This window comes from Dermatophagoides pteronyssinus, unplaced genomic scaffold (assembly GCF_027571235.1).
Source record: "Dermatophagoides pteronyssinus isolate colony J.1.1.1.1 unplaced genomic scaffold, Derpt_VIB-CSIC_2022.12 sq0006, whole genome shotgun sequence".
NCBI classification, from domain to species: Eukaryota; Metazoa; Arthropoda; class Arachnida; order Sarcoptiformes; family Pyroglyphidae; genus Dermatophagoides; species Dermatophagoides pteronyssinus.
This window is the reverse complement of record NW_027461530.1, coordinates 2730648-2752018: the sequence shown is the minus strand read 5'-3', so window position 1 is coordinate 2752018 and position 21371 is coordinate 2730648. Positions and strand designations below refer to the sequence as shown.

General features: G+C 30.3%; 1 long non-coding RNA gene across 2 annotated transcripts; it reads right to left on the bottom strand.

The window, feature by feature from the left end:
• Nucleotides 1-12276: 12276 nt before the first annotated feature.
• Nucleotides 12277-17132, bottom strand: LOC142645060 (uncharacterized). 2 transcript variants are annotated; one of them, XR_012846232.1, is made up of 4 exons: nucleotides 16309-17132; nucleotides 16107-16245; nucleotides 14855-15401; nucleotides 12277-13592 (listed from the first exon to the last, which is right to left on the bottom strand). It is a non-coding gene; the product is annotated as an uncharacterized LOC142645060 (long non-coding RNA). The 2 variants fall into 2 exon arrangements; XR_012846231.1 differs by having other exon boundaries at nucleotides 14855-16245.
• Between the last annotated feature and the right edge of the window lie 4239 nt (nucleotides 17133-21371).

Genomic DNA, 21371 nt, shown 5'->3' with positions numbered 1-21371 from the left:
TTTTTCTCGGTTTTGGTTACATAATGATTCACTTTGTAGCAAGTTTATCATCATCATTTCATTCGTTTTAATTGACTCTATTTGATATTAACTAGATCAGGCTAAGTCGAAATAGTTTTTATTTTGAATCAAACCAAAAAAAAAGAATGGAAAAAAGTTTTTCAGGAAAAAAATTACCCATAAATTTCCCCGCAAGGCATATTGTTTTTCTTCAGGGAAAATTTCTTATCATCCCAAAAACGACCAAGATGATGATGTCATTTGCAGATTTCTTCTGATAATTTTAATTTAATTAAAGAAAAAAAGTAGTAAAAGGGGAATGGCTAATTTGTTTACTGCAGACAAACCATGCTGCTTTTTTTCGATCATTAACGATTGACAACATCGATGATAATCATCAAAAAAAAAATCCGCAAGATTCATTTTGACACGCGTTTGCATACCACACGGTGTTCGGATTCATTTTTCATTGATTTTCATCATGTAACACCACCGCCAACAAAAACGAGTTAAATGTTTGTTTGTGCATGCAGATTCTGAAATTCTGTGAAAACATCATCATCATCAACAACAAAATTCTAATGTGACTTTTTTTATGGCTCATTTGTATCATCAAACACACATCGCACAAACAGAATTTTTCCTTTTTTCCTTCCTGGATTCTATATGGTGATTTCCTATGTTGTTGTTTATGTCACACAGTTTCTACTGTTGATGTTAAAATAGCGGATTCATACGCTGACACATCGTAAATATTGTTGTTGTTGTTGATAATCAATGAATGATTAGCGTTGTTTTTCGGTCGGCAGCAGCCACAGCAATGATTCTTTTGGAAATAACATTGAAAATTTTCAAAAAAAGTCAAAAAATAATTAATTATTTTGATATCATCATCATCATCATCATTGGGTGGAAATAGGAAATTGTCTGGTCTGGTTGGTTTGGTTCGGTTAGTTGGTTTTTCTGATTCAATTAATTTTCGGTTTAAAAAAAAATTTTTTTGGTTCCTGCAAATTGCTTGTTTGCTTGCTTGCTGTTTTTTCCCCAGTCAATTTTGTTGTTGTTGTTTTTGGCAAATTAGCTCGACAATGACAAGAGAAATGATGATGATGATCGAGGCAAGAAGCCGAAGAATTCCCGTGGTTTAGGCAAAAAAACAAAAATGGTCCGGGTTTCCAGAATCCAGAATTGATGATGATGATGTATGTTCGACAGTAGAGAAAGACGATGCACATTGAAACTTGAAAAATTACCGAAAATTTTTTTTCTGGAAACTTTTTTTTCAATTTTTACCACCACCAACATGATGATCATCATCATCATAGTGATGACATGGACGATTATTATTATTACCATCATTAATGGTTTTTTTTTCTCTGTTCAAAAAATAAAATTTATATATTTTTTATTATCATGTGTTTTGGCTGTTTGGTTGTTTGTTGGTTGTTTTGATGTTTGGTTGCTTCATTAATCATTTATTTTATTAAATTAAGTGCCATTAATATATCACATTTACAATAGGGTTTTTTTGCACTATTCAATTCTTTGAAATTATCTCTCTCTCTCTCTCTCTCTCTCTCTCTCTCTCTCTCTCTCTCTGGCTCTGTGTGTATGTACAGCGTGTATATATAATTCATTTGGTTTTTTAGCCTGAGTTTTCTTCGCTGTGATGATGGATATAGAGAGGGAGAGGGAGAGAGAGAGAGAATTTATAGGCATCGAATGAATGAAATGGAATCAAAAGAATCGAGAGAAAAAAAGTTGTTGTTGTTGTTGGTTTCTGTTGTCATCATTCAATTCTTGCTGTTGTTGTTGTTGTTTCAAATTGGGCCAATGAACAACAACAACAACAACTGAGCAGAATTCTGAAGAATTGAATAGACGATTGATAATAATAGTGATGATGATGATGATGATTACAAATTGCTTTTGTTCGGTTCGGTCTCGTTTGGTCGGTTATTATTATATCCTGGTTTTTCTTTCATTTATTTCTCTCTCTTTCTTTCACTGGGTTTATTACGAAATTCTCTTTTTTTTAGTGTTCCATCATCATCATCATCGTAGCTTTTCATTCATTTTTGGTAATGATTTTAGCTGGAAATGTTGGGTTAGGTTGAATGAATGAATGAATGATTGGTGAGGTTTGATGATGATTCTGTAATTGAATTTCATCATTTCCATCTCCATTTCTCTCAATTTTTTCTAACCCTTTATTTCTCCGGTGAGGATAATCTTACCTTTACTCTACTTACTTGAAGTAGCAACTTACAATAATAATAATGTCTTTATATAATAAATAAAAAACGGAAGAAAAAAAACTATCCATTCATTTATAAATCTCAAATAATGCATGTAATTGATTCAAGTGATCAACAAACATTTGTAACAAAAAAAAAAAAAAAAAACCTCATTGAAATACTCAATTGAATAGTATGTGTGTCACAACCAAATCAACTCGAACAAAATATATTCAATTCAAAAGAAAATTTTTTCCATTCAAAATGATGATGATTATGGTGGTGGTGGATACAATAGCCGAAAAAAATTCAATGAAATTGAATTGGCGAAAAAAAAATCTTTTCATTATGTTCAAAACACTGAATAAAAATGAAAATGAAATGAATGAAAACAAAAATGTTTTCTTTTTTTGTTGTGTTTCGCTGTTCATTGCCAATGTCGTTTGACAGAAGAAAAATTACGGAAACTTTTTCCTAAATATGCCACAAGATTATTATGTAATTCATTCGGGTTTTTGTTTTTAGCATCTTTTTTTTGATTTCATCATTCTCTCTCTCTCTCTCTCTCTCTCTCTCTACGTTTTCCCGGGTTTTAGATTTCTGATTTTTTTTATTTGATTATTCGATGATGATGTTTGGAGTAAATGTATCGTTTGTTTGTTTGTTTGTTTGTATTGATGTTATGTTTTCATTCTCTCTCTCCAATGGGATATTGATGATGATGATGATGATTAAACAAACATAGAACCTGCAAACACATAATATACACACGCACACACATTAACACCCCATAACATCTCCAAATAATGTTTGCTTAATTTTTTTTTCTCCTCTCCCTTGTTGTTTTATTTGTTGGGTATCATGTGTTATTGTTATTGCTACGGGAAATATTCCGGAATTTGGTTACAGGAAGAAACATTTTTTCCCTTGTGTTTTGTGTGTGTGTGCGTGAAAAAATCAGGATTCATATTCCCATTATATTGAAATAGTGTGATTTTAACTCTTATAATCGGGAAATTTTTTCGGAAATTTTCAGGAATTTCCCAGAATATTTCCCCCATTTCACATCAAATCGTTCAATACAATCCTCTTAATATTTTTTTTCTTTCATTGTGATATTAATTTTGGTCATGGGTCAATCAATTTATTTTTTTCTACTGATTGTATTAAATCATAATCTGATTGCACAATAAAAATAGAAAATTCATTTCATTGAATCGTCCAAAAAAAAAAATGTTCTTCAGGGATCCACTATTTTGATCCATAATAATAATGATCATCACACACACACAATCAGCATTTAGCATTTAGTAAAGAGAAACCGTTATTATTATTATTGTTATTATGACGACAATGCGTTTTGGTCACGTAAATACAAGGTTGTTATCATTATGATGGACACCAACAATATGATGATAATAACACTTTGTTCGTTTGTCGTCGAACAAAAAAAAATGTTTGATCGAGAAATAAAAGGTGTAAATGGGAACATCATCAATGGTTATTTTTGTTTTTACCAAATTTCAATCAATCAATTTTGTATCTAGTCATTTGATGAAGATCGGAGAAGAAAATCAAATTTTCAATCAAATGTTTCTACGGTTATTCGTTTGCAACTGATAAATTTCAATCAATCAATCGAAAAAAAAGCCAGTGGTTCACATTACGTTATGTAACCCGTACTAAATCTATGGAAAAAAATATTCATCACATTCAACGACAACAACAATATTTTAACACTGGAAAAAAGAGAAGAAAAAAGAAAAAATCCATTGAAAATAATCCCTTGAAATGAAAAAAAAGACGACTTAATTAAATAAGTTTCTTATGGCCGACACACACACACACTGCATTTTTTGATCTATCTCTTTGGCCAAAACCAGATATGTTCTCTCGCTCTCTGTGTTCGCTCAATATTGCTTTAGAAATTGAATTATAAAAACCTAGAATATTCTCTCAATGAATGTATGTGTGTATTCAATTAGAAATTATATAATCTGCTTTTCATTGGATTCTTGTTTTCATTCATTCACTCAGTGTGTGTGTGTGTGTGTGTATGGATGTTGCGGCCGTTCACTTTTCAATAGAATCTCGTTCAGTTTTTTTTTCTTTCCTAAATTCAATCTGTCGATTGACTGTGTGGATGTGGATTAATTTAATCAACAACGTGTGTGTTGGCTGGCTGTGTGCAGATTTTCTCTTCGTTCCAGGGAAATCTTTTCGAAAAGATTTTTTTTCATTTTTTTTTTTTTTTTTGAAAAGGCAATTTTCGATAAGGGGAAAGCCAGTGTTCAATCAATGTGTGTGTTTTGATCTTCTCTAAAAATTTTCGTTTTTCATCACTTCATTTTATGATATTTAGGTGTTGATTTTGGAATTTGCACTGGAGAGCACACATCATCCATGTGAAACATTTCATACGGATCAATGCTTTTAGCTAAATTAATAGCGAGAGAGAAAAAGAGAAATTGATTGACTTTTAGGCTGTAAAGTTATTGATGAGTGCAGAAATTTTTCGGAAATTTTCTTCTTTTCTTGGAAATTTCTTGGAAAATTTCTTAATTAAAAATTTCTTTTTTGTTGAAAACCGACTATTTTAACTCTTTTTCCATCATCATGGTTGACATTAGGTTTAATTTTTGGTGCAACCAAAACATCCATCCATCAATCATTTCTGTTAATAGAATCAAATGAATGAAAAAAGTAGAAATAGTGGAAAAAAACTTGACAATTAGCAACATACACCCGTTGTAAATAAAATTTTTCGATAAAAAAAACAACCAGCCCTTCTTCTCTGTAGAAAAAAAAATGACAAACATCACCAAAGTAGTAAAAATAGCCAACTAGCAAGCGAAAAAACGAACGGAAACCAAACAAACAACCAGCCAAGCATGATGAACCAAAACATTGCATCAAAACATCCAACAGTGATGATCAACAAAACTTGAAGTTTTTTAGTTTTTTCACTCTGATGATGTTTGGATGTTTGATGACAAAATGGTTTGGTTGGTTGACAATTTCAGAGTTTTATCATGCTGCGTGTGATGCGATGCTTAAAATTTTTTGTTTTGTTTTCGTTGTCTTCGACAATGATGAACCGCGCCCGAAAATGATGATAATAATGGTGATGGCGTCAAAGATTTTTTGATTTGATTTTTGGTTGGATTTCCTGATGATAATTATGATTTTTTTGCTGTTTGTTTGCTTGGTTGAATGATTTGAAACGGTTTCTTTGAAAATTTTAATTTTTTTGAAAAAAAATTTAAGAAAAAAGATTCCAGAAATTGTAGAATTTGTTTTGAAGAGAAACTTTCCAGCTTGACTATAACCAGGTTTAGTTTTTTGAATTTTTGGTGTTTAGCTAAATTGAATGTTTGCTGTGTTGTTTTTCCATTTCTCATTTCGTTTATATTGATGATGATCATCATCAATAGAACCGGCAAATAAATTGGAAAAAAAAGAAACGAAAAAAAATCCTTGACAAAAATGGATCGATATTGTCGGTCGTTGTCGTCATTGGGTGTTAAATAGCCAGAAAAAGATTGACTTTTACTGATAACCAAAAATAAAAACATGGAAACATACACTGAACCCAAAAACCAGACCAAATCAGCAGCAGAATATTTCTCCCTCTCTCTCTCTAGATCACTAAGATAGATAACTAGAACTCACTTCCTAACGTCAAGCCAGTCAAAGTGGAAATAGTGGCTAAAAATATTATTTTTTTCCACCATCATCATCATTTGACGACGACAACAATTTCCTATTTTTCCTATGATGATGATGACATAACGAATGAATGAAATTTTCGTTCGGGATGCTAAATATACTGATGTTGCTGTTGTTGATGATGATGTTGATGACGATAAACAAACAAACAAACACAGGAGGCCAAACTAAAACAAACTAATAGGCTTAATAGATTAGTTGTTGTTGTTGTTGTTGATTGAATAACAACAACAACAACAAACCAAGTGTGAACAACAACAACAACAATAACCGACTTTCTGATAACCGATGTGATGATGATGATGATGATGATGGTGGTAGGATGTGTGCCAGAAAAAAGATAGGGCGACCAAAATAATGTGTGACTTTTTTCTATTTCGATTCTGAAAAACAACCAAAGAAAAATTCTTTACTTGGGTGACAATAGCATGCATAGATAGAGGGAGAGAGAGAGAGAGAGAGAGAGAGAGAGAGAGAGAGAGCAAAAATGGTGATAAAATAATCAATTGAGACACGTGTGTGTTTTAACAAAGTCAACGTCGTCGTCGTCGTCGTAGTTGATGATGATGATAATTTTGTTCTTTGGTGGGGGGAAAGGGGGAGATGCATCGATGCGATCGATGCAATCGGTCGAATGGAATTCAATTTTCAAATTTTAGTTAATTTTTTTTCTTATAATCTTCTTATAAATTAAAATTAAAGTTTTGAATGATGTTTGAAAGTTGATCAACAGAGAGATGGATTGGAGGATGACCGTGTTATGGATATAAGTTAGTACACCGCTACAACCGTCAAATAAAATTTTGTTTACAAATTTCGTTATTTTTAACGAATTTTCGCTTTGCTTATCCAGAACGACAATCTTTATGAGAAGAAGATGAAAATAGTCAATTTTTTCTCCAAACTAACAAACAAAAAATCTGCATACTTATTCATGATTATGGAAACAACTCAACGTCAACTGAGTAAATTGAATTTGGAGACAACGATGATGATGATGATGGCGAAAAAAAATTTGAATAAAGACAATCTTCAAAGTTTTTTTTTATTATCATTTTTTGGCCATCTCATCTCACAAGCCCAAAAAAAAAAACAACCAACCCCGACTGAATGTGGAAATAGTGGAATCTTAGGAATCCTTTCCATCATCACACATCACATTGAAGATTTTAATTTCATTCGGATATTATCATCATCCTCATTTGCATATTATTATGTAACTTTTTCTTCTGTCAACCAAGATTTTTTCCCCCCACTTTCAAATGTCCAAGTGGTGGTAGTAGTGGTGGGGGTTGATAGTAGTGGTAAAAATGAATTAAATTAAGAAATTATCGACCACCATCAAAAGAAGAAGAAGAAAAAAGATAAGAAGATAAGATAATGGATAAAATGACAGCAGCTAACAAGATTTTTTGGTTGATGAAAATATGCAAATGATGATGATGATGGTAATTTTCCAAGGAAAATTGAATGAACAAATCCGATAAAGTTTCTCTTCGTTGTTTTGATTGATTTTCTGATTTTTCAGTCGGTTGACAATCGTGGTTATTGAAGTAAGTCAGAAGATTATTAAATCACGTCATCAGGGTCGTGTGTTGTTTATCGTTTTTCTTGTTGATTAAATCAAAATTCAATTAAAAGTTGATTAAAATCTTTTTTCGGGGGGGGGAGGATTTTCTTCTATTTCGACAGTCAGTGTTTCGACGTTTGATTATTAAAATATTCACCCCGTAGACTTAAGATGATGACATTTTTTTATTGTCGAGAATTGCGTGGGTGTTTTTTTGTTTGTTTGTGAGTGAGTGAAAGTGGTGGGGGAATAATTTTGAATATCTGAATAAATTAAATTTGATAACGATGAACCGGATAGATTGAAATAGTCTATTTAGTCTATTTTAATGTTTTTGGACATTTTGGATCGAAATAGAATCGAATGTTGTTGATGAGTGAGTGAGCGAGCGAGCGGAATTAGGAATTTTCATGAAAATTCTTCAAATTTTCACTTGAATCAAATTAAAATTATTAATCGCATAATAACGGTTGCATAAAGAATTTATTTTTTATGAATTCTCTCGTTCCATATCCATTCATTCAACATATAACATGTGTGTGAATGTTTTTTATTTCAATTCAAATCGACCAACAACAACAACAAAAAACGAAACCTTCGAGCCATACCGACACCAAAACAAAGCAAAAACAAACACAAACAGAGAACCGAAAAGCCACAAATCAACTTTCAAAATAAAAAAATTCTCACATTCCATTTGAAATTCTACATTCATTTTTTTATTATTATTCCATAAAGAATTATGATTGAATTGAATAGAATCCATGATGGTGATGATGATTCCATATCCAAACATTGAATAAAAAAATTGTTGAATATCATTCGCATTTGGTGTTTTTTTCTATTTACAAAAAATTTATTCTTGAAAAAAAAACAGAATTGGACATGCATTCTCTCTCTCTCTCTTGCCTGGGTTTGATGAAAAAAAAATATTTACAGCTGTCATATGATGATGGTGGTGGTATGTGTGTGTTTGGATGGAATGTTTTTCATTTTCATTTTATTTTATAAAAATACTTTTAGAGATTAATAAACACACTTGTCGTCGTTGGTTGATTGTAAAGAATATTTATGCACACACACATCGAGAGAATTCTTTTATTTTTTTCATCGTTTTTCACCGTCTGTGGAATGAAACTCCGTCGTTTTTTTCATTTTTCGAAAAAAAATGTAGATTCCAAATCGAATAATGTTTTTTTTCCGAATTTAATACGATGCAAAACAAGTGAATGAAGTATACTTTCATTGTGTTAATCTTGTTTCAAATTCCTCCATAAAAAAACTTGAATTAATGATGGAAAAAAAATTAATAATTCTGTGGTTTTTTTTTGGCCACACAGAGAATATTCTTTTCTTTTTGTTTGTGTGAGTCAGGGAAGAAAACATTTGAAAATCCAATAATATGCACAGAAAAAAAATTCCAGTAAAAAAATTTCAAGTTTTTTTCTCCTGGCAAACCGAAAAAAAACTATAAATCATTTTTGGAACAAAAAAACATTGAAAAAATTCTTTTGAAAAAAAATTCGGTTTCGGTTGTTTTCATCGTCATTATTGTCGATGATGATGATGATAATCTTTACAAACAACAACAACAAATAACTGTTTCTTTACACTTTTCGGTTTTTCCCCTCGGTCCTGCTGCATCCCATTATTATTCACAGAGAATTTGTTTGTGTGTGTGCGAAAATGAAAAATTGAAAAAAAATTAGCGTTCCACTTGGATCCATTAAATTGTTGAAGAAAAAATTTCAAACAAAAAAAAAAAACAAAAATCTACCCTAACCAGAATCCTTTTCTCTCTCTCTTCATTCAATGTTTGCGGTTATTATTATTATGATGATGATCATCATCATCATCCCGTGCGGTCTAACCAACAACAAAAATTGGTTATATGCGGTAATTCTTGGTTTTAACACTCGACATACACTAACACACTAACAACAATAACAAACAATAACCAATGAATAATAACCATCATTATGGAATGGGGAAAGAAGAGAGAATGAATTTTTTTTTCTCGGTTATTTAGATTTACCAGAAATTTTTTTCCCTGAAAAACCGAATTTCATTTACAGACAATTAATTTTGAGATATGCAAAAAGAGAGGGGGCAACTGAGAGAGAGAGAGAAAAAAAAAGTCTATTAATAATCTAATCTATTGTGAACTGAGAGCTGATGATGGTTTTTCAATTATCCACCACCACCCAATCATCATCATTATCGTCGTCGTCGTTTTTTTTTCTCAATAACCCTCAGTTTGTAAGGTTTTTTTTCATGAATATTTTTCTGTTTCAGAAAAAAATGAATGAATAATGTTTTCGATGGATTTGTTGTTGTTTGGTGGTGGGGGTTATTTTTCAAAAAACAGGAATTCTTAAAAAAACCCATAAACAAAATTCATTCAAACACGTTCAGAATATTCTGCAGGAATCATTATTGTGTAGAGAATTTGTCAAAGAGAAACATATGTTTTTTAAAACAAATAATGTTTGTCGATTGTTTTCGTTGTTTTGTTACTTAATCATTTTTTTTAAATGTTCGAAGAAAAAAAAATTCATTACTATCGCGATACAATCGATATTTTTGTTCAAATGTTTAATTTTACACTTGATAACGAATTCAGCATACAACAAACAAATTGATCCGAAAAGAATACTGAAAAAAAGAATTCTGATTTTCAATTTTTCGTTGTTCGACATGGTTGTCAACATGGTTTTATCATTTTCAATGATTTATGTCACTTTTCTTCTTCTTCCTCTGCTGTTTCTGCTTCCATAAGAGATAATCATCATCCACAAGAATCATAGAATCGAAAAGCGAAAAAGTTAGCTATGTGATTTTCATCATCATTTCGCGGATCATAAATCGTTTTTTGGTTTCGACTTTTGCTTTGGCCATCATCATGTTTGCCTCGATCGAAAAAGCGAAAAATGATAGATATAATCAAGTGACAATGAACAAAACACAGAGAAAATGTCAAAAAAGAGAGAAAAAAAATTTGTTCATCTTTTCTGGTAAAAAAGATTGGTGTTTACAGATAACAAATGTCTCCGTTGCTTGCTTGTTTGATATAACCAAGTCGGGGGGAAAGTGAGAGAGAGGGAAAAATCAATGTTTTTTAACCAACCATTATCATCATCGTGATCATCATCATCGTAACAAGTAATAACCATGACCGCAGATTTATGTTTAGTTTGACAACACCAGAAAAAAAACCAAACCAGAGAAACCAGAAAAAGCCAATTCGACACATCGAGTGATCATCATCATGATCATGATCATGATGAACCGTTAACATTTTCATATGTTCAAATATGATGATGATGATTTTCAATTAAACCAGATTCATTCATTCATTGTCAGTATCCAGGATTTTATTATTTGGTTCCAGAAAAAGAAGAAAAAAACCCAAAAATGAATAGATTGAGTGAATGAAACGAAAAATCCAATCAGTCGACAAGAGAGAGAGAGAGAGAGAGAGTAACAAACGATCCAAAATGATGATGATGAGAGGATCATTATCGGTAGAAATAGTGGCGAAAAAAAAAGATTTCATTCATTCTATCTTCACTTTGCTGTTGTTGGATCATCAACGAATTTGTTTCAAAAAGAAAAAAAATTATTACCATGACGCCATTGACTTATTCATTATGTTTTTCTGTTTGGATCGTTGTAGAATTTCATTAAGAATTTTACAACGAAAACACGAAAAAAAAATCGACACAGAATTTTTTCGAAAATCGTGTGATTGCGTGTTTTTTTTCCTCGAAACATTCTATTGACGATGATCAGGATGATGATGACAAGAGTGATGATGATCATCATCATGATCCAATCGTTTGTCAAACGAATGTTTTTTCGCCATGAATATCATACCACACACACACCCGTGCTTTCCATTGTTAGAAAATGAATTTCGGAAAAGAAAGAAAAGAGAAAAAATTAATTAAACACCAAATTCACGAAGAGAAAGAAAAATGATTATAAAAAGGGCCTACACACACTGAATGAATAAGATAGGTAGAGATTATTTCGCGAGAAAGTTTCTCATAAATATTTTTGCCCGAAAATTTTTGATTCTCACTTTTGTCATGCGATAATAATTGAAATGAATGGTTCGTTTGGTTTTTTTTCTAGATAGGGCAAATCCTAAACCTGAAAACACTAAAGCACATAGCTTTTTTTCTCCTTTGATCTCTATTGTTTAATTATGATTAAAAAAACGTTGATGATGAAAAATAATTAAACGTAGAAAAAAGGGAGTGATGATTCTATGGCCATATATAAGAAAATAAGATTAATCAAAATTCCATATTTTCATCATCTAGTTTCGTTCAATGTTATCATCTTCGTCGTCGTTGTCGCTTCTAATTAATTAAATTTCATCATCATTAGATTCATTAAGTCAAATGATGATGATGATGATGTATGATGTGTGCGATATGAAAATATTCATATAGAGAATGTGTTGAAAAATGATGAAGATAAAATGATGCTATGGAAATGAAAAAATGCAGAAGAAAAATAACTGATGCGGATGATGGAAAAAAATTTTTTTTTTTGAAGGACAATGATGTTTACTTGAATGTAAATTTTTACTGTTGTTTTTTCTTCAAAATATTTTTTAAAATACTTTTTTTTTGATCATTATCATTAGTAATAATAGTAATTATAATTATTATCGAGTAATTAATCGTTTAATTAATCAATAATAATAATAATAATAATGATGATAATTTTGATCAAAGAAATAAAGAATGTTTTCAAATGTAATTAACATTTGTTGTTGTTGTTGTTTTTGGCAAATGATGATGATGAAGGAAATTATTATCCAATTTTTCTTCAAGTTTGAATGAAATCATTCATAATTTTTGTTTTTGATTAATGATGATGATTTTCTTCAATGTCATTCAATTGGTTTGTTTTGAGAAAATTTCCAAAAAACAAAAATAATTTTGTTATTGGAAATTGGAAATTTGATGATAATCAAGGTTGATGTGATTAGGCTTTTTCATTTATCGATTAATTTCTTATTTTCAATTGGAAAATGTAAATTCTTTTATTTTGTTTTGTTTGTTTTGACCACAAAATAATAAACTGTTGTTGTTTGGTTTGTTGATTTTCACAATATTTTTTTTTCACCACATCAATAGAATCGATGCGGTCACAGATGTTGTCACACACACACAGTCATCATTTCAATGACAATAAAATCCCGATGCCTAATATCAATGCAAGTTTGATTTGAGTTTGATCCGATTTTGGAAAAGTTATTTGATAAATATACAAGCTGTTGACATCTTTATCTATAGGATTTTCAATGATGACAATGACAATAATCATCAAAAAAACTGTTTCATAACATTCCAGGTATATTTTGTTCCGGCCATTCAGGGTATTCGAATATTATGGAAATGTTGATTCGGGAAATGTTTTTCGGGAAAAAAAACTTTACAAGAAAGTTTTCCGAAAAATTCAATTAGTTTTTTGTTTTCTTTTGATAAATATTTTCTTCTTTCAAACAACACTTTGTTATTGATTCTTTTGTTTGATTTTTGTTCCCCCTCCCCCAACAATATTATCGATCATCAATCGATATTTACCACTGTTTTTTTTTCTTTTCAAAGAATTTTGATTTTCGCTTATTGTTGATCATTTTTAATCAAATGAAAATTTGTAATTTCAATTTTTCGTTTAAATGACGATAAATTGTTGTTGTTGTTGTGCGGTTTGATAATGATGATTGAACGAAATTTTTTCTTTATTTCTTTTTCACTGACGACGGAAAAAACTCGAAATGAAATCGAAAATGAGAATAATGAGAATTTTCTCTTGTTGTTGTTGAAAATTGCCTTCAAATTAGATAATATTTTTTGAGAATCAAAAAAATTTTGATCGATGATGATTGTGGTGGTGGCGGTTATAGTGAAGTAGTGAGTGATTCGCGTGGTGAACAAGAATCCGAATGATGATGTGGGGAAAATTCTTCTATTCGATTCCAGCCAATTGTGTTTTGTTGTTCGTAAATTTCAATCATCATTATAATCAAATAGTATCTGGAAAGCAAAAAAAAAGGTTAATTGAAAAAAATACTGATGATGAATGATGAATGTCTATGACCACCATCATTGATGTTTTTCTTTCAGTTTTGTTTTGTTTACATATAATTTAAACGTTTTTGCGGAGGTAAAATTCCATTTCGATAAAACATTTTCGATTTCGTTTGTTTCGTTTGTTTGGTAATTCTATAATCCAATCGTTTTATTTCAAACAAATTGTTCTTGTCCGGGTATTTTTTTCGTTGTTTTGTTGTTGTTATAAATTAAATTTGCTGGTGCTTGTTTTTTTATTTGATCTCTTGCCGAGCATCGAAATTGTCTCTGTCTCTCTCTCCAGAATGATTTCTTCTTCTTCAATTCAATTGGCAATTTTCACAATAATAAAGGAGGCTATTAGAACCTAATCTGTCATCATTATCTAATGTGTGTGTCATTAGACATGTCTCAAGATTTAAATGTATTTAAAGTTATAGACTTGTGTGATAATAGCCACCACCACCACCATCCCCACCAGCATCACATCAGTTTTTATTATCAAATTTTAAATCGATGTTCAATAATAATAATAATGATGATCAATAATAATGACACTTTACTTATATTTATCATGATGATAATGTCATATATGAATTTTTAGTTTGTTTAGTCTCTATCCATGCATACCAAAAGAAAAAAAAGTTGAAGGAAAAAACCATTTCCTTTAAAAATAAATTATTTTCATCGGAATTTTTCCAGCAATATTTACCATTCATTCATTCAATTTTTTCTGGAATTTTCTCCTTATTCAATCTTCTTATTCATTGAATGAATTTGAAAACTATTGTTGTTATTGAAAAATTTTTGGTTATTAAAAAATTTTTTTAACCAAAACAACGATGACCGCAAAACACACACACACACATCGTTGACTGACTTTATCATATTTTTTATGCCGTTTTTCTCTCTCTCTCTCTCTCTCTCTCTCTCTCTCTCTCTCTCTCTCTCTCTCTCTCTCTCTCTCTCTCTCTCTCTCTCTCGAACATAATCATGATTGATGATGATCGAATGATGACATTTATAACCGAAGAACCAAACCAGAAAACCAAAAGAGAGAGAGAGAAAGATGAATAATCATTGAATTTCAATTGAATTTTAGAAAAATTCAAACACAATATGATCGGGATCAATAAAGAAGAAAGATAATATTATCCCATTATCAATATCGATTGTGTCATTGGTCGATTGACGATATAAATTAAAATTCATAAAGGGGGAAAAACCATTATCAAAAATTGGATGCCAAACTTCTTTCTTCATTTGGATTAAAATCGTTTTAATTGAATTTTTTTCACTTCTTCTGGCCGAATTTTTTGATGAATGAAGATTATCATTATTTGGTTGAGCTATGAAAAATTCAAAAGGAAAAAATTTTATAATTGAATTTAATAAGAGGAAAAATGAAATAAAGCATTTTACTCATCTTTTTTCCATTGTTCCACCAAATGGATAATATTTTCTTTTAAAAAATTAAAGATTTGTTCTTTTTGGTGATCGATTTCGATTGAATTTTGATTGATTGGAAAATTTACTGCTGCTGCTGTTTTGCTATTGTTTTCGATTCGGCTATTTCGTTTCAATGATAATCATTATCATCATAATTAGTCATCAATTAGCCTGACCTTTTAAAGTTTGTTTCATTCATTCAATTTTGTAGATGAAAATGAATGATTGCCATTCTTCTTTTTCTCGATTACATAATACTCCTGCTGTGTGGATCATTTCAGTTGAATTTTTTCTTTTTTTGAAATAAAAATTACATTTTTTTTGCTGCACAAAACAAAAAAAAAATATTCATCATTTGATGATGATGATCAATCGATTGATTTATTGATCGATCGATCGATTTCTTTTCATCGGTCATTTCATTCAAACAAAAAAATATATCAATTTCATTCGAATTCGAATGCAACAACAAAAAAAAGATTCGATTCTATTTCTACCCACTTGGTACCTATTTTTACCTATCTATATGGTCTAAAAATACATTCGAATTCGATCCAAAAACCTCACCTTTATTTTGCTCGATTTTTAAAAACGAAAAAAAAAAAATTCAATCAATTTTGGTTGTTGGAATCCCCCCAGAAATGAATGAATGATGACAATTTAGCTATGTGATGATGATGATGACAATTTTCATTTTTCGTTTTTGTTCCGAAATTTCACAATCGATCCAGGTGTGTTTTTAGTCGAAAATTTGCAATTTTTCTCTCTCTCTCTCTCTCACTCTCTCTCCCTACTTACTTTTGGAATGTTTTCCAGAAAAAAATGGTCGATCCAAAATGACACATTACTGTCGTGGAACAACCATCTTCCCCCCTACTGAGAACCGAAAAAAAACCTACACCTTGACCGCGCGGTATAATTCATTATTGAATCTATATCCAACCAACCAACCCAACCGACAGGACATTTCGACATTCAAAGGTTCACATAAGTTGCATTAGACAACATCATCATCATCATCATACATACCAACCGGGGAAAAAAACTTATGGTTTTTCGCTTTCTATTCAAAAAATTGAATAATGAACCAATTTCACATTCATTTCTTCTTCAAAAAACATTCAGTTTCCAGCAGCAAAAACCCATCGAAAAAATTATTTCAATCAATCTGCATAGAGGAGGAAGAAAAAGAAAATGAAAAATTTGAAAGAAAAGAAAAGGAAAAAAATACCTTAATCTTTGTTCTTTATTTTTTTTTGCAAGCAAAAAATTTTCTTTTGTTGGATCGGTTGTCGATTGTCGTTGCCCGTTAGCGTTGGTTGTTGCTGATGTCGTTGTTGTCCATCATCATCATCAATACAGGATCTACTTTTTTTTCCAATAAAGTTCACCCACCGAAATACACGATACACAATATTGCATATTGCATTTGGTGGTTTCGAAAGTTTTCGGTTGTTTTGTTCCAGTTTTTTTTTGTTCATCATAAATTTTACCAATGGATTTTTTTTCTTTTCATTCAATTCAATTCATTTCGTTTCGTTTTTGCTTTTTTTTTGCTTTTCACATTTCAATTCACATTCATTTTTACGGATTTTCTCCAATTCAATTCAAGAAGCGAATATAATAATGATGACGGTGAATAAAACGACGACGACGACGACGGCGGTGACAAAACCACGATGATCATTGTTGATGACAAACAAACGGTAGAAAATGTTGAACGAACAAACGGTAATATTGCTGAATATTTTCGACCTTTAAGCTTTTTGGATTTTAGGTTTTAAACTTTATTTTCTCCTCTCATCTCTCTCTCTCTTTCATTTCAAAACACACAATAATGATCAACAAAAGGTGATATTGTCATAAACAGACTTTTTATTTTCGGTCGGTCGGTTGATCAGTCGATCATTCGGTGTCATTATTTTCTCGTCTGAATTTGCTGATATTGATGTTGTTGTTGTTGTTGTCCATCGATAATTAACTACCATCATCGATTGAAAAAAAAAGAAAAATTGCAAAAATCAAATTTTTTTATGAAAATCGAATGTTTTTCGCCAAAAAACGTTCGAATGTTAATCAAAACGTTCGAATTTTATCAAAACATTCGATTTTCTCATTCATAAACGACGTATCCGTGTTTGTTAATTTTCAAATTGGAAAAACAATCAGTTTCGTTTTCTCGAGAAAAAAAACTTCCGTTAATCACACCTCAGGTGTGATAGATCATATCAAGATAATCAACAAAAGTTCAGTCCAGTTACAAACAAATGAACTAACCAAACGGGGAGAAATTTCCCCGAAACGAAACGAAAAGAATCTTGTCAAAAAAAATTTGAATGAATTGTGTCATGAATTTTTTTCTGTTCAATTGGAAAATTTTGTCATTTTTTTTTCTCTCGACACCGAAGACATATGATAATGAACAACAATAACAACGCTGCATGAGATCTAGATTTTCTGTAAAAGAAAAGAAAAAATTTCTGACACTTTTCATTTATTTCCAGCAATGCAAAAAAAACACCATGAACCAAACAACCAAGTGGTGGTGGTGTTGATAATTTACCTCGAAATCGATCCAAACTCTTCACACATTTTTCACTCTCTCACTGATTGCGGGACACACCTTTAGTTTAGTTTAGTTTAGTGGTTTTCAGGTTTGAGAATAAATTCCCATATTTTGAATAAAATTACTTTTTTTGTGGAACTTTTTTCGGTGTGTTTCGGTCCGGTTTATTTATTTATGGACACCATGATGATGATCATAAAAAACCAAATGCCCACAGGGTTATTTTTTTATTAAGAATCGAGGAAAAAACAGTTGTCATTTATTGACCTCTGTTCTGATTTTTTGAATACCGTTTTTTTTTGGGAAATTTCCGAGAAATTTTTTTTTGAAAATGACACTTTTTTCTTCTGCACAATGCTCTATTTCCATTCATTCGGATCTATTTGAGTAGAAATTGAATCGAATCAAATCGAATCGGAAAAAATTCATTCGAAATACCTGCAAGGATAATTCTGCATGGTTATTCTCATCAAATGTGGTTAAATTTTTCATCATCACCATCATTATTATCATCAACAATTTCGTGGTTCGTGGTAAGAATTTTTCGTCATATAATCTACATATATTCCATAACCATCAATCAGCAAATCAACGGGGGAGATATCAGTCAGTTGTTGGTAGCAACCTGACTGACCTTTACAGCAATTATATCAGTGAAAAAAAATTTACAAATTTTTTTTTCTCTCGCTTGACTATCTCTCATTCAGATAAATGTTTTTTTTGTTTGTTAGTGACCTGTAGTGTGAAATGAAATGAATGAAATGAATAATTTAACTGAATGAAACACGAATGAATGAATGGAAAGAATAATAATAATTTTTCATTTGCCAGGTTAGTTGGAAGCACAATTTTACTAATTTAGCTTTTTTTTATTATCATTTTTTCACGTTTTTGCGGTTTTTTGTTTCCTATGGCGAAAAGTAAAGTGTGAAGAAGAATATTAACCCAGTGTAGTTCATTAAATGTATTTTCTTTTTCATTTTGTGGTTTATTGAGAATCTTTCCAGCAAGAAAAATCAAAGTGAAAATTTTTGAAAAATTTTTTTTTCCGCTTGTAAAACAAAAACAAAAAACGACAAATTATCGAATGAATAGCAACAACAACAATGGTCCTATTCATAAATGACATATGATACTCATTATTATTATCATTATTATTATGATGCGATTAAACAAACATAATACACTTTAACATTGACATTGATTTTTTTCTTTCTTTCCATTCAATTTGCAAATTTGAATTCAAATTCAAATAATAATGAAATTCAATGGCAGCAAAAGAAAAAAAAATCATTTCTTTTATCATCATCGTTATTATTATCTACCCCAAACAAACAAACAATTTTTTTTTTTCTGTGTGTGTTCCGCATTTACAATTCGGAAAAAAAATCATAATAAAAATCGTATACAAAAGAAATGAAATGAAAAGAATGAAAGTGAATCAAATAAAAAAAAAGAGACTAACCTTGTATAAACACTTCAAAAATTCAATTCATTTTTTCAATCGACAACAACTTTCATCCTATTAATTTTTGGGATTTTATTTCGGGTTGAAAAAAAACCATAGAAAATCCCGGCTTCTGTAAAGTTGTAAAGTAAAAAAAAAAATGTTTGTTTTGTTTTGTTTTGTTTATCATCTCATTTTTCCTTGTTTTTTTTTTTGATATTTCGGTTATTGTTATTCTTTTCATTTTCAATTGAATTCAATTCAATAAACGACGACGAATAATAACCATCATAATAATAAAATAAACACAGTGGAAAAAATTGACATTGTAATTTCTTTTCATTCATAAAGTGACTGTACAACAAAAAAAGAAAGAAAAGAAAAAGATTATCCCTATTGATAATGATGATAATGGATAATGTTTGTTTGTCTGCTTGTTTGAATTGAATTGAATGGTTTGAAATATTGAGCAAAGTGTGAATTGAATTTGAAGAAAGAAAAAAAGATATTGATCGGGTTTTTTTTTGTTTTCAACAATGTTTTTTTTTGTTTGTTTTGTTTTCGGTTTTTGTATGTTTTTTGTTGTTTGGTTATTCAATTCGTTTCAATTGAATTCATGTTTTTTGTTTTCAGTCCATTGTGTGTCCTCTGTGTATACAAGTGTTTTGTCTTGTTTTGATTTTTTGTTTTGTTTTGTTTTGTGGGGTAATTGTTGTCTTTTTGCTAATTGTCTAATTGTTTTTTAGTTTTTGTTTTTTTCCCGGCAAATTTCCCTCTATTTGATTTTCGGAATCTTTCTTCGAAATCATTATCAGTCGATTACCTGATGATGAAGAAATCAAAAAAAGTGATCATTTTGTTTTTCGATCAAAATCCAAGATAAAGAGAAAAATTGATGAGGTTTCAGATTTCAATCTTTGGAATCAAAAACAAATTCATTCACTGTTTGTCAATCTGTACATCATTTTTATATGGATTCCAATTCATATCAACTACAACAACAACAACAACAAATACGATGTTTTTGAATCAAACAATAGACATCCTTTATTTTGTTTTTATTCGATGATTTTTCTTTCTGTTTCTGTTATTTAATGGAAAATAAAGCAAGCATGCAAGAGAGAGAAAAATGAATGAATAAAAAAACCGGCTTCATATAATAACCGGACAATGACCGGAATTTTGATTGTCGGTTGCAATTTTTGCAAACGACAAAACGAACTGTTGAATATTGCTTTTTTGGCTTGAATGAAACAAAAAATGTTTCGCAAAATGGATTCGCTTTGTTTTTTTTTTTGTATATGAATGAATGGTGATGACAATTAAAACAAATTGAATGTTTTTTGTTTTTTTTAAGTTTTGTATTGTCAATTTGGGTTAAAATAGAAAAAAAAATTACAACTTTTATTCATGATGATGATAATGATAATAAGCAATCATTTTTTTATCCTTCACATAAGTTTATTATTGTTGTATAATTTTTTCAATTTTATTTCACATTTTTACATTCTCTCTCTCTCTCTCTCTTGATGTCATTACCATCTTCAAAAAGAAAAACGAACAAACGAAAAAATCTATTGTTCATCGTCATTCAATGGAAATGGAGAGAGAGAGAGATGGGTTAATAGAAAGCCTGTATATTCACAATATACCCGTTTTTTTTCATTCGGATTCGAATATGCGCATCTGAAAATAACCGTTTTTTTTCAATTCAGTTCAGTTCAGTTTTCCATCATCATCATCATCATCTCAATTCACATTTTGTGGATAGATTTTTATTATCCTTTTCTCTCCCTCTCTCTCTCTCTTTTTTCCAGCCAAAGTTATATATGAAATTTATTCAAAAATAGACTTGCGTGATGGAATGTTGTTGTGTTGCTGTTTGTTGTTTGTGTATTGGATAAAAATTTCAAAAAGAAGGCGTCAACGTGTCATTGGACGTCACAACCAAAAAAAAAGAAGTTTTTTTCAATAGCTATGATGATGATGATTTCAAGTTATAAGTGGTATTTACAAAAACACACTACTTATATATTTGAAAGAACAAAAAAAACAGCCAATAAAAATAATGATGATGTTTGGTTATGCCAATTGATGCGTCTCTCTCTGTCTGTTTTTATTTTTGGTGTACTTTTAGATTCAAGTAGGCGGTCTTTCCCAAATAAATGGGCTGGTCTTAGCATTATATTGAAAATAATTGCAAAGAGGTGTGGCCTAAATCCAATTGGTTTTTTGTTTCGCTTCCATTAATACCACTGCCCTTTTTTTCTTTTAAACAAAA